Raw genomic sequence first — 15,657 nt, 5'->3', positions numbered from 1 at the left:
TAAGTTGATATCTTTTCAAAATTTCTTAAAATTTTTACAATAGTGATAAGATCAAAGCTGATGAGTCAATATAGGCTTATAAATAAACATATAGGTTAGCATAAAATTTATTTTTAAGTTTTCTTTAACGATTACTGCATAGAATTTATACCCAGTCCCTCTTTCTAGATTGTAAGAAAACATTTGCCTTTAAACATGTAGAGAAGTAGACGTGGTTGAGATTGGTGTGATTAATTCTTTTGAAATATACATATGAACTAAGATCATACAGAGTGTTAAGTATTATAAATGACAGTTTTTGTCTTCCTGGTCTACAGAGGCTCAGAGTTACTATCAGAGGAGAGTATACATGTTAGAACAGTATTTTTGCAAATTTCAGAGACTGATATATTAATTTTGTGGCAAATAATTTTGGATAAATTAATTAATGTATCAGTCAGTCAGTCAGTTCAGCCTCTCAGTTGTGTCCAACTCTTTGCGAACTCATGGACTGCAGCACGCCAGACTTCCCTGTCCATTACCAACTCCCGGAGCTTGCCCAAACTCATGTCCATCGAGTTGGTGATGTCATCCAACCATCTCATCTCATCCTCTGTCGTCCCCTCTCCTCCTGCCCTCAATCTTTCCCAGCATCAGGGTCTTTTCCAGTGAGTCAGTTCTTGCATCATGTAGCCAAAGTATTGGAGTTTCAGCTTCAGCATCAGTCCTTCCAATGAATATTCAGGACTGATTTCCTTTAGGATGGACTGGTTGCATCTTCTTGCAGTCCAAGGGACTCTCAAGAGTCTCCTCCAACACCACAGTTCAAAAGCATCAATTCTTCGGCACTCAGGTTTCTTTATAGTCCAAGTCTCACATCCATACATGACTACTGGAAAAACCATAGCCTTGACTAGAAGAACTTTTATCAGAAATGTACTCTCTCTGCTTTTTAATATGCTGTCTAGGCTGGTCATGGCTTTTCTTCCAAGGAGCAAGCATCTTTTAATTTCATGGCTGCATTCACCATCTACAGTAATTTTGGAAGCCAAGAAAATAAAGTCTCTCACTGTTTCCATTGTTTCCCGATCTATTTGCCATGAAGTGATGGGACTGGATGACATGATTTTAGTTTTTTGAATGTTGAATTTTAAGCCAACTTTTTCACTCTCTTCTTTCAATTTCATTAAGAAGCTCTTTAGTTCTTCGCTTTCTGCCATAAGGGTGGTGTCATCTGCATATCTGAGGCTATTTATATTTCTCCCGGCAATCTTGATTCCAGCTTGTGCTTCATCCAGCCTGGCATTTTGCATGATATACCCTGTATAGAAGTTAAATAAGCAGGGTGACAGTATGCAGCCTTGACATACCGCTTTCCCAATTTGGAACCGGTCTGTTGTTCCATGTCTGGTTCTAACTGTTGCTTCTTAACCAGCATACAGGTTTCTCAAAAGCCAGGTAATGTGGATTGGTAGTCCCATCTCTTGAAGAATTTTCCACAGTTTGTTGTGATCCACACAGTCAAAGGCTTTGGTGTAGTCAATGGAGCAGAAGTAGATGTTTTTCTGGAACTCTTTTGTTTTTCTGATGATCCAAAAGATGTTGGCAAGTTGGTCTCTGGTTCCTCTGCCTTTTCTAAATCCAGCTTGAACATCTGGAAGTTTAAAGTTCATCTACTGCTGAAGCCTGGCTTGGAGAATTTTGAGCATTACTTTGCTGCTTGGACTGCAAGGAGATCCAACCAGTCCATCCTAAAGGAAATTAGTCCTGAATATTCATTGGAAGGACTGATGCTGAAGCTGAAGCTGAAACTCCAATACTTTGGCCACCTGATGCAAAGAACTGACTCATTGGAAAAGACCCTGTTGCTGGGAAAGATTGAAGGCAGGAGGAGAAGGGGATGACAGAGGATGAGATGGTTGGATGGCATCACTGACTCAATGGACATGAGTTTGAGTAAACTCCAGGAGTTGGTGATGGACAGGGAAGCCTGGTGTGCTGCAGTCCATGGGGTCACAAAGAGTCAGATGACTGAGCAACTGAATTGAACTGAACTTGCTAGCGTGTGAGATGAGTGCAATTGTGCGGTAGTTTGAGCATTCTTTGGCATTGCCTTTCTTTGGGATTGGAATGAAAACTGGCCTTTTTCAGTCCCGTGGCCACTGCTGAGTTTTCCAAATTTGCTGGCATATTGAGTATAGCACGTTCACAGCATCATCTTTTAGGATTTGAAATAGCTCAAATGGAATTCCATCACCTCCATTATCTTTGTTCGTAGTGATGCTTTCTAAGGCCCACTTGACTTCACATTCCAGGATGTCTGGCTCTAAGTCTAAGTTATGTATAATTAACATATTAGTTTTGTGGCCATCTAACAAGGTGGGCCGGAGAAGGCAATGGCACCCCACTCCAGTACTCTTGCCTGGAAAATCCCATGGAAGGAGGAGCCTGGTAGGCTGCAGTCCATGGGGTCTCTAGGAGTCGGACACGACTGAGCGACTTCACTTTCACTTTTCACTTTCACGTATTGGAGAAGGAAATGGCAACCCTTTCTAGCGTTCTTGCCTGGAGAATACCAGGGACGGGGGAGCCTGGTGGGCTGCTGTCTATGGGGTCGCACAGAGTCGGATACGACTAAATCGACTTAGCAGCAGTAGCAGCAGCAACAAGGTGGGCCCCAAAGTTCGCTTCTCCTGGTACTAACCCCTCACAAAGTTGATTCCATCTCAGTGTGTATAGGATCTGTGATGTGCTTCTGACCAACAGAACATGGTAATGGTAACAAGGCACATGTGATTTCATGTATGTGACCACTTTATATAATATTGTAGTACTTGTTTTGCAAGTAGATTCATGTTCTTTTGGCTTTAAAGAGCAAACTCTCATGCTGGAAGCATGGGTCACATGGCAAGCAACTTAGGGCAACCTCCAGGCAATAGCCAGCAAGAAAATGGGCCCTTATTCCTGCAGCCTGCAGGAACCTAATACGGCCAAAAGACAGATGAGCAAGGAAGAGAATTTTCCCTTGGTTGAATCTGAGATCAGACCACAGCCCTCGTAGATAAGGTATATGTGGATCCCAGAACTACAGAGACTATGAGCAACAAAATTGTCTTCTTTAAGCTGATAAATCTGTGGCCATATTGTTACATAGCAACAGATAATATAATAGATTATAAATTATTTGGCAAGTGCTAATTTGCAATTTAAAAAATGAAATAGAATAGATGAATAGAATAGGAGGAAGTGTAAGCATATTTCATTAAAATTTTACTTTAATTGTATCTATATAGTATATACACATGTGTCTCTATTGTGTCATAATGTAATTGCACTTTATAATGTGAACTGTGATTAAAAATTGATTAAAAAAAAAAACACTAGAAAAGGCCCCTTGAAGTTTTAAACGTGCATGTTCTCATGTGTCCAGGTCCACTTCACTGCCTGCGGATCCTCCAGCGGTGCAGGACCAGCTCTGAGAAGGTTGGGATGTGGAGGGGTTTTATCACTTAAAGACTTTTAGATCTTGAAGGTGTAATAGCAAGGTGATACCTGGAATAATTTATACAATTACCCAGAATTCAGAAGTCAATTTATAAACCTATGGAGACAGAACTAGGCAAGATTTTAAGTTCTATATTAGACCTCCCCCCACCCAAGTGTACTACTCATATCACAGATGGTAGTGCATGACTTCGGATTTTACATAGACAACTTAATTTCTTAATATTTATTCGCTCCTCTTACTGGGAATTCAAAAGAAACGCCAGTGCTGCTGCTGCACTTGGGATCAATGTGTTAAGTAGTGCTCGTTTTCAGCAGAGCACTACGCCGCCGTGATGGCATGTCAATAAGGCAGACAGGAGGAGGGTGATCTGAAAATGTCCGAAACTTGGGCAACCCTTTCTCAGGCCAAACTTAGGTTTAGCAGAAAATGGAAGCTCAGAGAGGTTAGGGAGACTTGCCTTACTCACTGTTGCTCCTGAGATAAAACACTGGAGGCAAGGAATGTGCCATTGCCCACGTTTATATCAATGGTAGACGCTCTTGAATTAGATTCTTTCACTGTAGGGAATGTGTGTGTGCTTGTCATGTGGGTAGAGTACGAGGCGGGGAATGTGTGTTCTCTGGGAATTTCTATATCAGACACTGTTAGACATAGCCAGAGAGACAGCTAAGGGATGTTTCTGGCCCTTTCAGTTTACAAATTAAGACGTGATCATATCAGTAATTAATCGTGCACCCCAATGATCAATGAATGATGAAATCACTATCAGGAGCCTGTATTGAGGATCATGGAGAAGATACAAAAGAATGTCGGCTTTTACATTGGAAGACATGGGTTCAGAATCTGACACCACAATTTGCTGGTTTTATGACCTTAGGCAATTAAACCTCTGTGAGCGTCATCTTTCTCACCTAGAGTAGAGACCTGAGTCTCTTTTTCACAAATTGCGTGTTATTTAGGGTTCTCTAGAGAAATAGGATCAATAGGATTTGTATATATAAAGAGATTTAGGGAATTGGCTCATATGATTATGGAGATTGGCAAGTCCAACATCTGCAGGGTCAGTTCAAGGTCAAGGCCAGGTGCTGCAGGCCTTCTTGCTTGGGGAAGTCAGTCTTTTGTTCTAGTCAGTCTTCAGCTGATTGAACGAGGCCCACTCACAGTATAGAGAAGAACGAGCTTTATTGTACGTCTACCGATTTAAAGGTTAATCTCACTCAAAAACACCCTCACAGAAAAATCCAGAATGAGGTTTGACCACAAATCTGAGCACTGAGGCCCAGCCAAGTTGACACATTAAAAGCTGCCATCCCAAGTCCAGCCCCATGACAGATCCTTACCCTGTCCTTAATCTCCAAGCAAAGACAATATCAAGGTCATATTTTCACCTAACATGGTGTAACTATCCTACGTACATGTGAAAACATACTAATCCCTTCCTCAGGAGAGGGCGCAAAGCCCTTTGATGATTTTTACTCATTTCTTTGATATCTCAGAATTTAAACACTACAATGTAAATTTGACTCTTAAATACTATGATATATTTTCAATACATCTTATGGTATATGATAAGAGGATAAGAAAGAGGAAATAAAGATATTAGATATAAAATAATATATTGCAAAATAAAATGATACATTTATATCCTGCATTGCAGGCAGATTCCTCACTGCCTGAGTCACCAGGGAAGCCCAGATTTGTATGTAGTATGTGCTTATACATTTTGGTAAATGATAGATCATGTGTGCCATAGTTAGGAGCTTCTTTATTTCTATAGAAATGTCATTCTACTGAATTGCTTATATTTTAGGCCATGCAAACACAATTGTAGAATTCTTGGCAGAGGAAGTCAGAGCTTTTATATTTTTAAGAATCTGAAAATAATACCTTAAAATTCTTCAAGCAGGTAATGAAATAGACCTAAAGGACCGCATGGGAATTAGGCAGATATATATACATATATGTGTATATATATCTGAATTATTTGTCCTAAAATGGTGATAATGACGATTGTGTGTGTGTGGTGGGGGCAGTGTATACACAGTCATCTTTCTGTATCCATGGTTCCACATCCTCAGATGGTAAATATTCAGAAAAAAAGTCCCAGAAAGTTTCAAAAAGCAAAATTTGAATGTGCCACATGCTGGCAACTATCTATATTTCATTTACAAATACTTACATGACATATACAGTCTATTAGGTAACTTTTGCTATCGAGAGATGATTTAAAGTATTTGGTAGTATGTACACAGTATGTACACAGGAGATCAGTCCTGGGTGTTCATTGGAAGGACTGATGCTGAAACTGAAACTCCAATATTTTGGCCACCTCATGCGAAGAGTTGACTCATTGGAAAAGACCCTGATGCTGGGAGGGGTTGGGGACAGGAGGAGAAGGGCATGACAGAGGATGAGATGGCTGGATGGCATCACGGACTCAATGGACATGAGTTTGGGTGGACTCCAGGAGTTGGTGATGGACAGGGAGGCCTGGCGTGCTGCGATTCATGGGGTTGCAAAGAGTCAGACACGACTGAGTGACTGAACTGAACTGAACACAGGTTATATGCAAATACTACATCCTTTTATATAAGGGAGTTCAACATCTGAGGATTTTGGTATGGGAGGGAGTGTCCTGGAACCAATTGCCCATGGATACTGAGGAATGACTGAACAAGTGTATGTGCATAAGTTGACTTTTAAATCTACTGCATGTGATACCTGGAACTTAATGTAATTCTTTCAAATGTTCAATCTAACTATATATCCACAATTAATTGAAAACCCTGTTAACATTATGTATGTTATCCCCATTCTATCCTAGCTAATCTGAAAAATAAAAATAAAATTGGACTTTAAGCATTTAATCCAGCTATAAGATTAAATTATTCTACTCTGACATACCTTGCATTTATATTCTCTTTTCCACCTATGGCTTTCCTGATGGTTCAGACCATAAAGAATCTGCTTGCAATGCAGGAGATCTAGGTTTGATCCCTGAGTTGGGAAGATCCCCTGGAGAAGGGCATGGCAACCCACTCCAGTATTCCCACCTGGAGAATTCCATGGACAGAAGAGCCCGGTGGGCTATAGTCCATGGGGTTGCAGAGTCAGACACAACTGAACGACTATCACATTTTTCCACTTATAAACTGTCCTTTCTCTAACATGACAAGAAACAAATGACTATGCTAAAATTCTATTTCTTCGTGCATAACACTTCCTACTTCCATGGTATGAGTATATTATGTAGGAAATATTTTTTCCCATTAATTAAATTCCTTCACTTTTAGAATGATTTTTTTTTTTTTAAGAAAAGCTCTCCAAACCTCATGCTCTTCAGAAAATATCTCCTCACATGGAAATGCTTAAGCCGTTAGTTGGTACCACAGACATTAGAAAGCACTTATTCAGACAGGCCCATACTACTTCTTTCTCTAGTGCCCACATCTGCTCTTCCCCGCAGGCTCAGGCAACTATGATGAGCGTGAGAGAAGTCTCACTCACACACCTGCATGGACGTCTATGCAACTCTTGCAAACCAAGAAGGCTAGTTCATGTCATATCTTTCCTCCCAGCCCAAATTACAATAATCAGGATGGTTAATGATTGGGAATTTAAATTCTGCTTTTTTATTTCCAACCATTAGGCTAAGATCAGAGAAATAAATAAACTTTTAGTGGTGTGTAGGGAAAGAAAACCTTTTCAAATTCACCCAGTCAAGTTATTCTGAATCTAATCTTTCTATGTCTTGCAAAATCAGCTATATCTGGTTGTTTTCACAATTTCCTGATTAAATCTGTCAATAGATTTTCTACTGCTCATTCTGTTATTTATCCAGAGCATTAATGAACTTCTCTACCTCCTGTGGATCCATAAATATTTCTATTTTATTATAAAAAACAACCCTTAATTGGACTAAAAATAGACTTGTAGATCTATCTGCTCCACCTAAGTAGCGAGTTAACTTTTCTGGCTCTGAAGCCACCATTTATTTATTCATAATTTACTGATATTTCTTGCCTGCCTACTGCATGACAGACACCATTCCTGGGCATCAGGATTAAGTGGTGAAAAGATAATGTAGGCTACTCTCTCACGGATCTCAGATTTGGTAAGAAAGAGAGTCAGTAAGCATGTTACCAATAAAGCAGAAACTTCTAAGGATGACAAGATCTGCCAGGATATAGAACAGGAAACCTGGAACACGGTGACTAGATGGAGAATGCGGGCAAGGTGAGCCAAAGGAGTATGACCTAGAAAGTCCTCTTAGAAAAGCTTACATCTGAACTGGGGCCAGAAAAAGGAGAAGGAGACACCTAGGCAAAGATTAGGGAGAGATTTTGCAGATAGCATGAAGGTGTGCTGCAAAGCTCAGGGTCAGGAACTTGGTATATGTGAGGACAATAGAAAAGAGATCTGATTGGGACAAAGTAAACAAGTAACTACAACTAAGAAGAGGTTGATAATTTTTCAACTTTTCATGGCAAATAGATGGGAAAAAATGGAAACAGTGACAGACTTTATTTTCTTGGGCTCCAAAACCACTGCAGATGGTGACTGCAGCCATGAGATTAAAAGATGCTTACTCCTTGGAAGAAAAGCTATGACAAACCTAGACAGCATATTAAAAAACCAGAGACATCACTTTGCCAACAAAGGTGCATATAATCAAAGCTATGGCTTTTCCAGCAGTCACGTGCAGATAAGAGAGTTAAACCATAGTTAAACCAAGAAGGCTGGGCGCCGAAGAATCGATGCTTTTGAATTGTGGTGCTGGAGAAGACTTGAGAGTCCATTAGACAGCAAGGAGATCAGACTGGTCAATCCTAAAGGAAATCAACCCTAAATATTCATTGGAAGGACTGATGCTGAAGCAGAGGCTCCAATACTTTGGCCACCTGATGGAAAGAACTGACTCATTGGAAAAGACCCTGATGCTGGGAAAGATTGAGGGCAGGAGGAGAAGGGGGTGACAAGAAGATGAGGTGGTTGGATGGCATCACTGACTCCATGGACATGAGTTTGAGCAAGCTCCGGGAGATGGTGACAGGGAAGCCTGATGTGCTGCATGCCATCCATGAGGTCACAAAGAGTCAGCACGACTTAGCAACTGAATAACAACGAAATGTCTTTCCAACTACTTGTCTCTAATAATATTGCCTAAGGGACTTCCTTGGTTTCCCAGTGGTTAAGAATCTGCCTTCCAATGCCCAGAAAGTGGTTCGATCCCTGGTCGGGGAACTAAAATCCCACATGCCATGGAGCAGCTAAGCCTCGAGGGTAACCTCCGTGCCCACAGGTTCTAGGGCTCATGCACCTATTAGAGAAGCCCCTCAGGCGGCAATGAAGACCCAGCACAGCCAAAAACAAATGAATTAAAAAATAATAATTAGGTTAAAATGAATTGGTCTCTGAGTATGAGCCCTAGTACCCTCATTCATTTCTTATTTCAATGAATTTCAAATAACCATGTAAGGAGGCTAGCTTTTATTATTCTCAGTTTACAGTGGACTGAGCTGAGGTTCAAAGAAGTGAGTTGCTCAAGGATACTTAACTATATTTAATTGTAAGAAGACCAACCCAAACTGAACCAGGCTGAGGTCCTTAACCAGTAAGTTACATTGCCAATCTGACTCTTTTCTCCTAATAATTTTAACTGTCATTAGCTTGTTTTATATATTACTTTGTAATACTTTGGTGGTAAGGCTAGCACTAAGGCTTTCCAGGTGGCTAGGTGGTAAAGAATCCACCTAACAATGCAGGGGATGAGAATTCGATCCCTGGGGTCGGGAAGATTCCCTGCAGGAGGAAATGGCAACCTTCTCCAGGATTCTTCCTGGAAAATCCCCTGGACAGAGAATCCTGGCAGGCTCCAGTCCATGGCGCTGCAGAAGAATCCGATACGACTGAGTGACGGAGCACACAAGGCTGCCATGCACAGTACCTGCCCACCTGTAGTACCTGACCTGCCACGCAGGAGGCAGGGAGATGCCAGTAACTGTTAGCAACTAACGCCCATCTCCCCCCGGAAAGCCCTGATTTGTGGTATCGGTTGATTCTCCTGGAATAACTGCTCTCACAATGGCTTATTTCAACTTAGCGATGAGTCATCTGCTCAATGCCCAGGTGAGTGGGGATGTGCCCACTCAGCTCCTAGGAGCCAGTGTGAACAGCTTTCAATGTAGGAAAGGCCCAATGGTCTTAGAAGAAAACGACCCTTAGGGAAGCAGTTTGGAATCTCCTTGCTGAAAGTCAGACTCACAAAGACCTTTCAACAAAATGGGTTGTTACTCTCTAGCCTCTAAACTTAGTATTTGGGAAAAGGGTAAAAGCAGCGCATTAAAAAACAGGTGACTTTCCCCCGGATTTGTGCCGGTGAGACTTTTATCACTGCCTCCTGAAATGCTTTGCCGTCAGGTGTGCTTGTTGTTCAGCGAACTGTCTTCCCACATGTAGCACACGTAAGTGGTGATTTTGAAATGAAGAGGCACAGCACCTTAGGTACCTATATAAGTTCAGGATGGTTTCGCTAATTGAGAATTTAGGAGACCAAGCCCCCGGATATGGTACCTAAGGAATCATTTTACAACATGGAAGACATTAGACAATATGGACCTCCTACGAATGAGCAGGAATCTTTGTAGTGGGGGTGGAGAAACTGCCTTCCAAGCGCAAATTCCAACGTGGAATCGCCAAATAATAATTCATGGCAGAGATGCAGCATATGTTCTCACGGTAGAGTGGGAGTCACAGGACACAGAGAGCAAGTAAGCCGCAGAACCTCCGTGAGTTACGGCACCTCATTGCCATTATAAAACATCTTTATTGGGAGGGAAAACGCAATATTTTGGTAGAAAGAGATGAAGTGGGTAGTCTGGATTGCTCACTTATGGTAGAATGTGCAATTTTACAGCTGGGCTATGCCCGTCTGCTCTCTGTCTTCCCCGACTCACGGCCTATCCTGAGCAGACATTGAATATACACAGTTTAATCCATAAAGCAATCAAGATGTTTAGGCAGAACTTGGGAAATGGAGAAGTTTATGAAAAGGAAGACTTTACATCTCCACAAAGTGCTCGAGCATCGGGTTTTCAATCCCTTTTGAAATTAGATCTGCGCTGTGTTTTGAAAGTCATGCTAGTGGTCATTGTGTGTTTTTTCTTGGGGTAATTTGACAAATTCACTTATATAAAACATATTAATATTATTTTTAACTGCCAGAGTTTGGAAGTTGCTGCCACTTTCTTAGGGAAGTTTCAATGCTGAGAACACATCGCTGAAGTTGGGTGCAGAAGTCTACCGCCCCAGGATCACTGAAGCTTACCGCAGATGCCTACGTTACTTCCCAGGCTTACAGTGGCAAAGAGGCTGGCTTGCAAAATCCTCAAAGAAAGGCACATCGGATCCAAATTTTGAGAGGTTGAAAGTTTGAGGAGTTTGCAAGGAAATGGATCATGTGAATTCTTCTAAGGTGCATGCGGAGAAGGGATTTTTTTCCCCTGGAGCATGGGCAGGAAATGCATACTCTCTCCAAAACAATTTACAATCTAATGTTTCTGAGTTTTTCAAGTTTTTTCTCGTGAAAGGACAAGTTAGAAAATTTGAACCCTTTATCTGCTTGGCAAATCAGACTATCGAAGTAACCAGAGTGAGTTTTATAGCCAAAGAGCAGAGTCTCAGTGAAGGAAGACGTGACTCAGAGCCCTCTAATGAAAAATGCACAGTATTTAAAAGTCTCTACACCTTATCGCTTTCATCAAAGGGAATATGATTCCTTTTCGCAAACATTTAAGAGTGAATTCATATACTCTTTCTTTCTGAAACCACCTGATAATTTTGTTGAAATGTTCCTTTAAAATATTTTAAATCTCAATCAGATGTTGAGTTTCTGAAAGGTGACAGGAGGTCATGACTTCATGATTTCATTGATATGAGTCTGGAATGTGATTATTTTCCTCTTATAAATTTGATCAGTAAAAAAAAAAAATACCATAAAATGCCCATGTTAATTTCCTGTAATATAGTCTCCTAACATCTACGTTTAGAAAAAAAAAAAAAGTTTCAAGGCTTACTTTGAGTTGATATGCATTGCCAGGAAGACTTCTCTGTTATTGTCTTTAAAAAAGCATGAAAATATCTTTCCTATTTGGAGTTGTTTTCAGGAAATATGGACTCTTCTTTCTCTCTCTTGCTACCTCCTGGCTACGCTCACTTTCTATGCTATTTGTGTGTCTACATTATTCATGCTTACAAGCCCAGCTGTAAAACAAAAATAGAGTGAATGAAGGAGTTCTAAGGATCAACATAAAAATACGGCCTGAACTCCAGCCAAACCTTGAATCTAACTTCCTCTACGTAGTTCACCACTTTCTTATTTCATACAAAATTTTAGTAGCCAAGCAACTTCTTTTCTGAAAACCTGACCATCTGAAATTAAACTTTATACTCAGGACTCTTCTTAATTAAAATGATATAATATTTTATGTCTTCTTTAGATCACTAGGTTCCCTGTAAAACGTGGAAAGTTTTTGTATCAATCAAAAATGAAGAAAAGTGTCTAGCTTTGATTTTCTACTTCTAAACATTTAGGTCTCTTTATTTTTATTCAGTCACTGGTCTGAAAACCTTGTGTGGTTGTCTTTGAAGCCATAAAAAAAAAAAAATTAGTACAGAATGGCCCCAACTTTGCTATGCTAATAATCTGGGAGATACAGTCCTCAGGGGCCATCCTGGGCTGCTGCTGCTGCTTCTGATGCTGGTAAATGGAAATCTGAAACATCACAGACACAGTGAAAAGGCACAGTCAACTTTACAGCAGATTCATTGTTCCTGCTATAATGTACTGCACTCTACACATAGTAGTGACTGATCTGGGTGATCTTTTGCATTTAGGGGGAAAAACATTTCTCAACTCATTTTATCAGTACCAGAGTTTCACGTGTATGTAACAGAGAATTATATATGTGACAGAGCTCAACACTGGGACTCAGAGGTCTCCAAGCCTGGAATGAAAAACATATAGTTTGCTGGCAATCGGAGCCTTCTGTAAATTCTCCTCTCAAGCTGATTCACATGGCTGAGTAGAAAAATGTGTGTTCCTCACTGAGCTCCAACCGGCAGCTTCCTAGCTTTCTGCCATCAATTGTACTGAAATCATTGTCAATTAATCAACTGGAAGAGCAAACACCTGCCCAATTTATTATTATTTTTTACAGGTAATTAAGGGGTCCAATAAAGCAGCAGGAGTAGATACAGTTTCAGGTAAAAGCATATGTCAGAACTGGCATGTTTCTGAGCAATGCCACACCGGAGGAAGAAGGGGAAGACAGAGAGAAAGAGAGGAAATACACATGCCTTTTGACAACAAACAGCCACAGAAATGTTTGAAATGTAGAACAAAGAGGCTTGACAAGCAACGATCTTTACTGCCTAGGATTCCAGCACCTGCAAGCCTGTTTGAGCACGCCGAGTGTGAGAGACGTAAGTAGGTCACTGTTGCCATGTAGGTGGCGTAGGGGCCGTTGGCCTGGGTACAGACAAGGAGCCTCCGTCTCCCAGTTTTACATCTACTTGGTCGGCCAGACCGCAGAGAAGGACTTGAAAGTTCGTCTGTTCTCCACCAAGAGAGAGAAAGCGAGCGAGCGAGCGCGAGGCAGCAGGGTGGCAGAAGCCCTGCACACTCGCACAAAACAGGTGGTGCTCTAGTTAGGATGCCATCTTTGCTATTTAGGGTTCCTGTGATCTCTGGAAGGATGGGTAAGCTATAGGGTGCGTAGGATGAACTACACAAGCATCCATAGCACTCCAAGCCTACAGGCTCCGTGCGACCTGGCACTCCACAGACCGAGATGGGTTATCTCAGCAAGCCGGCTACAGAGGCTCTGTGAAATTTGGGTTACCACATTTAGCTGTGGGATTACAGCACTGAATACCGCAGATAGGAGATAATGCCTCGGGCGTGCGGCTGCGGCAACGTAAGCCTTGCAAGACTAATTATGGCAGATCTGGGGGTTCGGGGCGATGGAGGTGAGGCAGGGTGTGGAGTGGGTAATGCAAGGTGGCTTGTGGCTTGCTGGCGGCAGGCACGGCACACCGGCTCCCCCAGATCGGTCCCCCACCTACACCGACAAACCCAAACACGGCTGTAAAATGTCATTCTGCGCCTCCAACTTCTCCAAGGCAGACAGCAATAAATCAGAATTTATTTTCCTCAACAGGAGTCCTACAGGCCCATAAAAAGGGCAGAATTTATTTTTATTTTTTTTCCTCTTACTTTTAACCATCCTTTTAGAGGCTGAAATGATAGGTTAAAAATTTCTCTCCAATGGCACCATCTGAATGTTTTCTTTAGTGATTCAGAGCTCATTGATTCCAGTGGCCAGAAGCTCTCAAGATATTTATGAAATAAGTCACAGCCTCTTGGCATCCTACCAAAACTGCGTTTCTTCACATTTTTGTTAGTGAGCTTTGCATTTCTCACTGCATTTCTGTTGAATAATCTCGCCAATGCTTGGACAAGTCCTGGACAAATCTGGTAGAATCCAGGGTAGAACTGGACTGTGGCGATGATTCTTGCTGCTTCAGCTGCCCCAGATTTTGAACCAGCTCACATTTCCCATATCTCAACATTTCTTCCTGACTTACAAACACAGTTCGAATACTAGATCAGCTCACAAAGTTCATTCTACATGTCTCACTTTCCTATAAGAAAATCTATGCCCTACTCATATAACTGGGTAGTTATGAAGTTCAAGGGCAAAAAGGTGTTTCTCACGTAACCGAATTGTTTTCAGTGTACTATTGTAATCTCTCCTCCAGTTCTCCCAGGTGTAACACTTCTTGATCTTGGAGAAACGTACAGCAGTGGGATTTGGATCATCTAAATGATGTAAATTGTCCAGAAAGTCTTAAAATGTATTCTGAAAAAATACTAGGCATGGCGGTGATCAGTGCTCTTCCTAATTATTTTAGAACCTCTTGGGGTGCTTGTTGGGATTACATTTCCCACCCTATTGTGTTTGAATGGGACCATCTGCCTAGTTCTCCACGATTACTTGTGATCAGAAGTGCTCTGAGTCACCTCTGGTTGAGGGCATTCGCGGGTCAATATGTGTCTGAGACTTTTCAGAGCCTTCTCTGAACTGGCCCACTTTATACGCCTGCCGTTTTTCCAGGTTTGGTCCATGAGAGACTACAAGGAACACAACACTCCTGTTCTCCTTGAGGACCTGCTGGGCAGGGCGCATGAGCTGGAAATGAACCTTTAGTGAAATAAACCACTGAGAGCTGGGGGCTCTTTGTTACCTCATGATAGCCTTGTGTATCCTGACTGCTGAACTAGTTCACAGGGAATGCCGTGCCTGGGGTGTGCAAAAAGGGATCCAAGACCAAACTAATTTGGGGAAAGTTAGCTCCAACAAAATTAAATAATCTACCTAGGCAGTTTCAGATTCACTAATGGCTGGTGAATCCTCACAGCCTGTTGTAAAGAAATGAAAACATCCTCAATATAGTATTCTCTATTTGCAAATCATCCCAAAGGCCTTACCTTCCAGGAAATGCATGTCAACTCTTCACCAGCCCAGCAGGCTTCATCCTCGTCTGAGGGCTCCCTGTAAACCAGCTTCTCTGAGGGAAGTCAATGAATTCCTTTTCCTCTTGAGTCTCAAAGGCAAGTGTGTGATATTTTGCACGTGAAAGAGAGCGGGGTGTTATTCTCTAGAAGATGATATATTTTCTAAAAAGGTAGATTTTGACATTTTCCTGGCTCACTAATTTCTGTTCTCTTTCAGATCAAGAAAACACACTTCGTTTATGAGAAAAATACTACCATACATGTTACAAAGAGAAGCCAACACACCAAAGAAAGTAACTGCTGCTAAACGCTGGCTAATTGAAATATAATTCATTAATTCCAAACAGAACTCACTTTGTGTGCATGCACACACACAAAAAACATAAAATCGCACATGCAGAAAATATTCTGGTCTCATAACCTTTCCATGGTTGCTTTTATGTTTCCTTATCTGGCAGTTTTCGCTGCACTTGAGAAACTGGAAAACTCTATTGTATTGAAAGCTGAAGGTGATCCCTCACACTCAAAATCAGTAACGAGGTTTTTATCCATGATTCTCTTTTGATCTAGGATAGTTGATAGATGCCAACAT

The 15,657-nt window shown here is 41.4% G+C and overlaps 1 long non-coding RNA gene across 1 annotated transcript; it reads right to left on the bottom strand.

Moving 5' to 3' along the window:
* Positions 1-3,236: 3,236 nt before the first annotated feature.
* On the bottom strand, positions 3,237-15,189 carry LOC123335067. The gene is made up of 2 exons (XR_006553362.1): positions 15,039-15,189; positions 3,237-3,531 (listed from the first exon to the last, which is right to left on the bottom strand). It is a non-coding gene; the product is annotated as an uncharacterized LOC123335067 (long non-coding RNA).
* Positions 15,190-15,657: the final 468 nt, after the last annotated feature.

This window comes from Bubalus bubalis, chromosome 1, assembly GCF_019923935.1.
Source record: "Bubalus bubalis isolate 160015118507 breed Murrah chromosome 1, NDDB_SH_1, whole genome shotgun sequence".
Lineage (NCBI taxonomy): Eukaryota > Metazoa > Chordata > Mammalia > Artiodactyla > Bovidae > Bubalus > Bubalus bubalis.
Note: the sequence above shows the minus strand (reverse complement) of the source record. Positions and strands in the feature narration are given on the sequence as shown.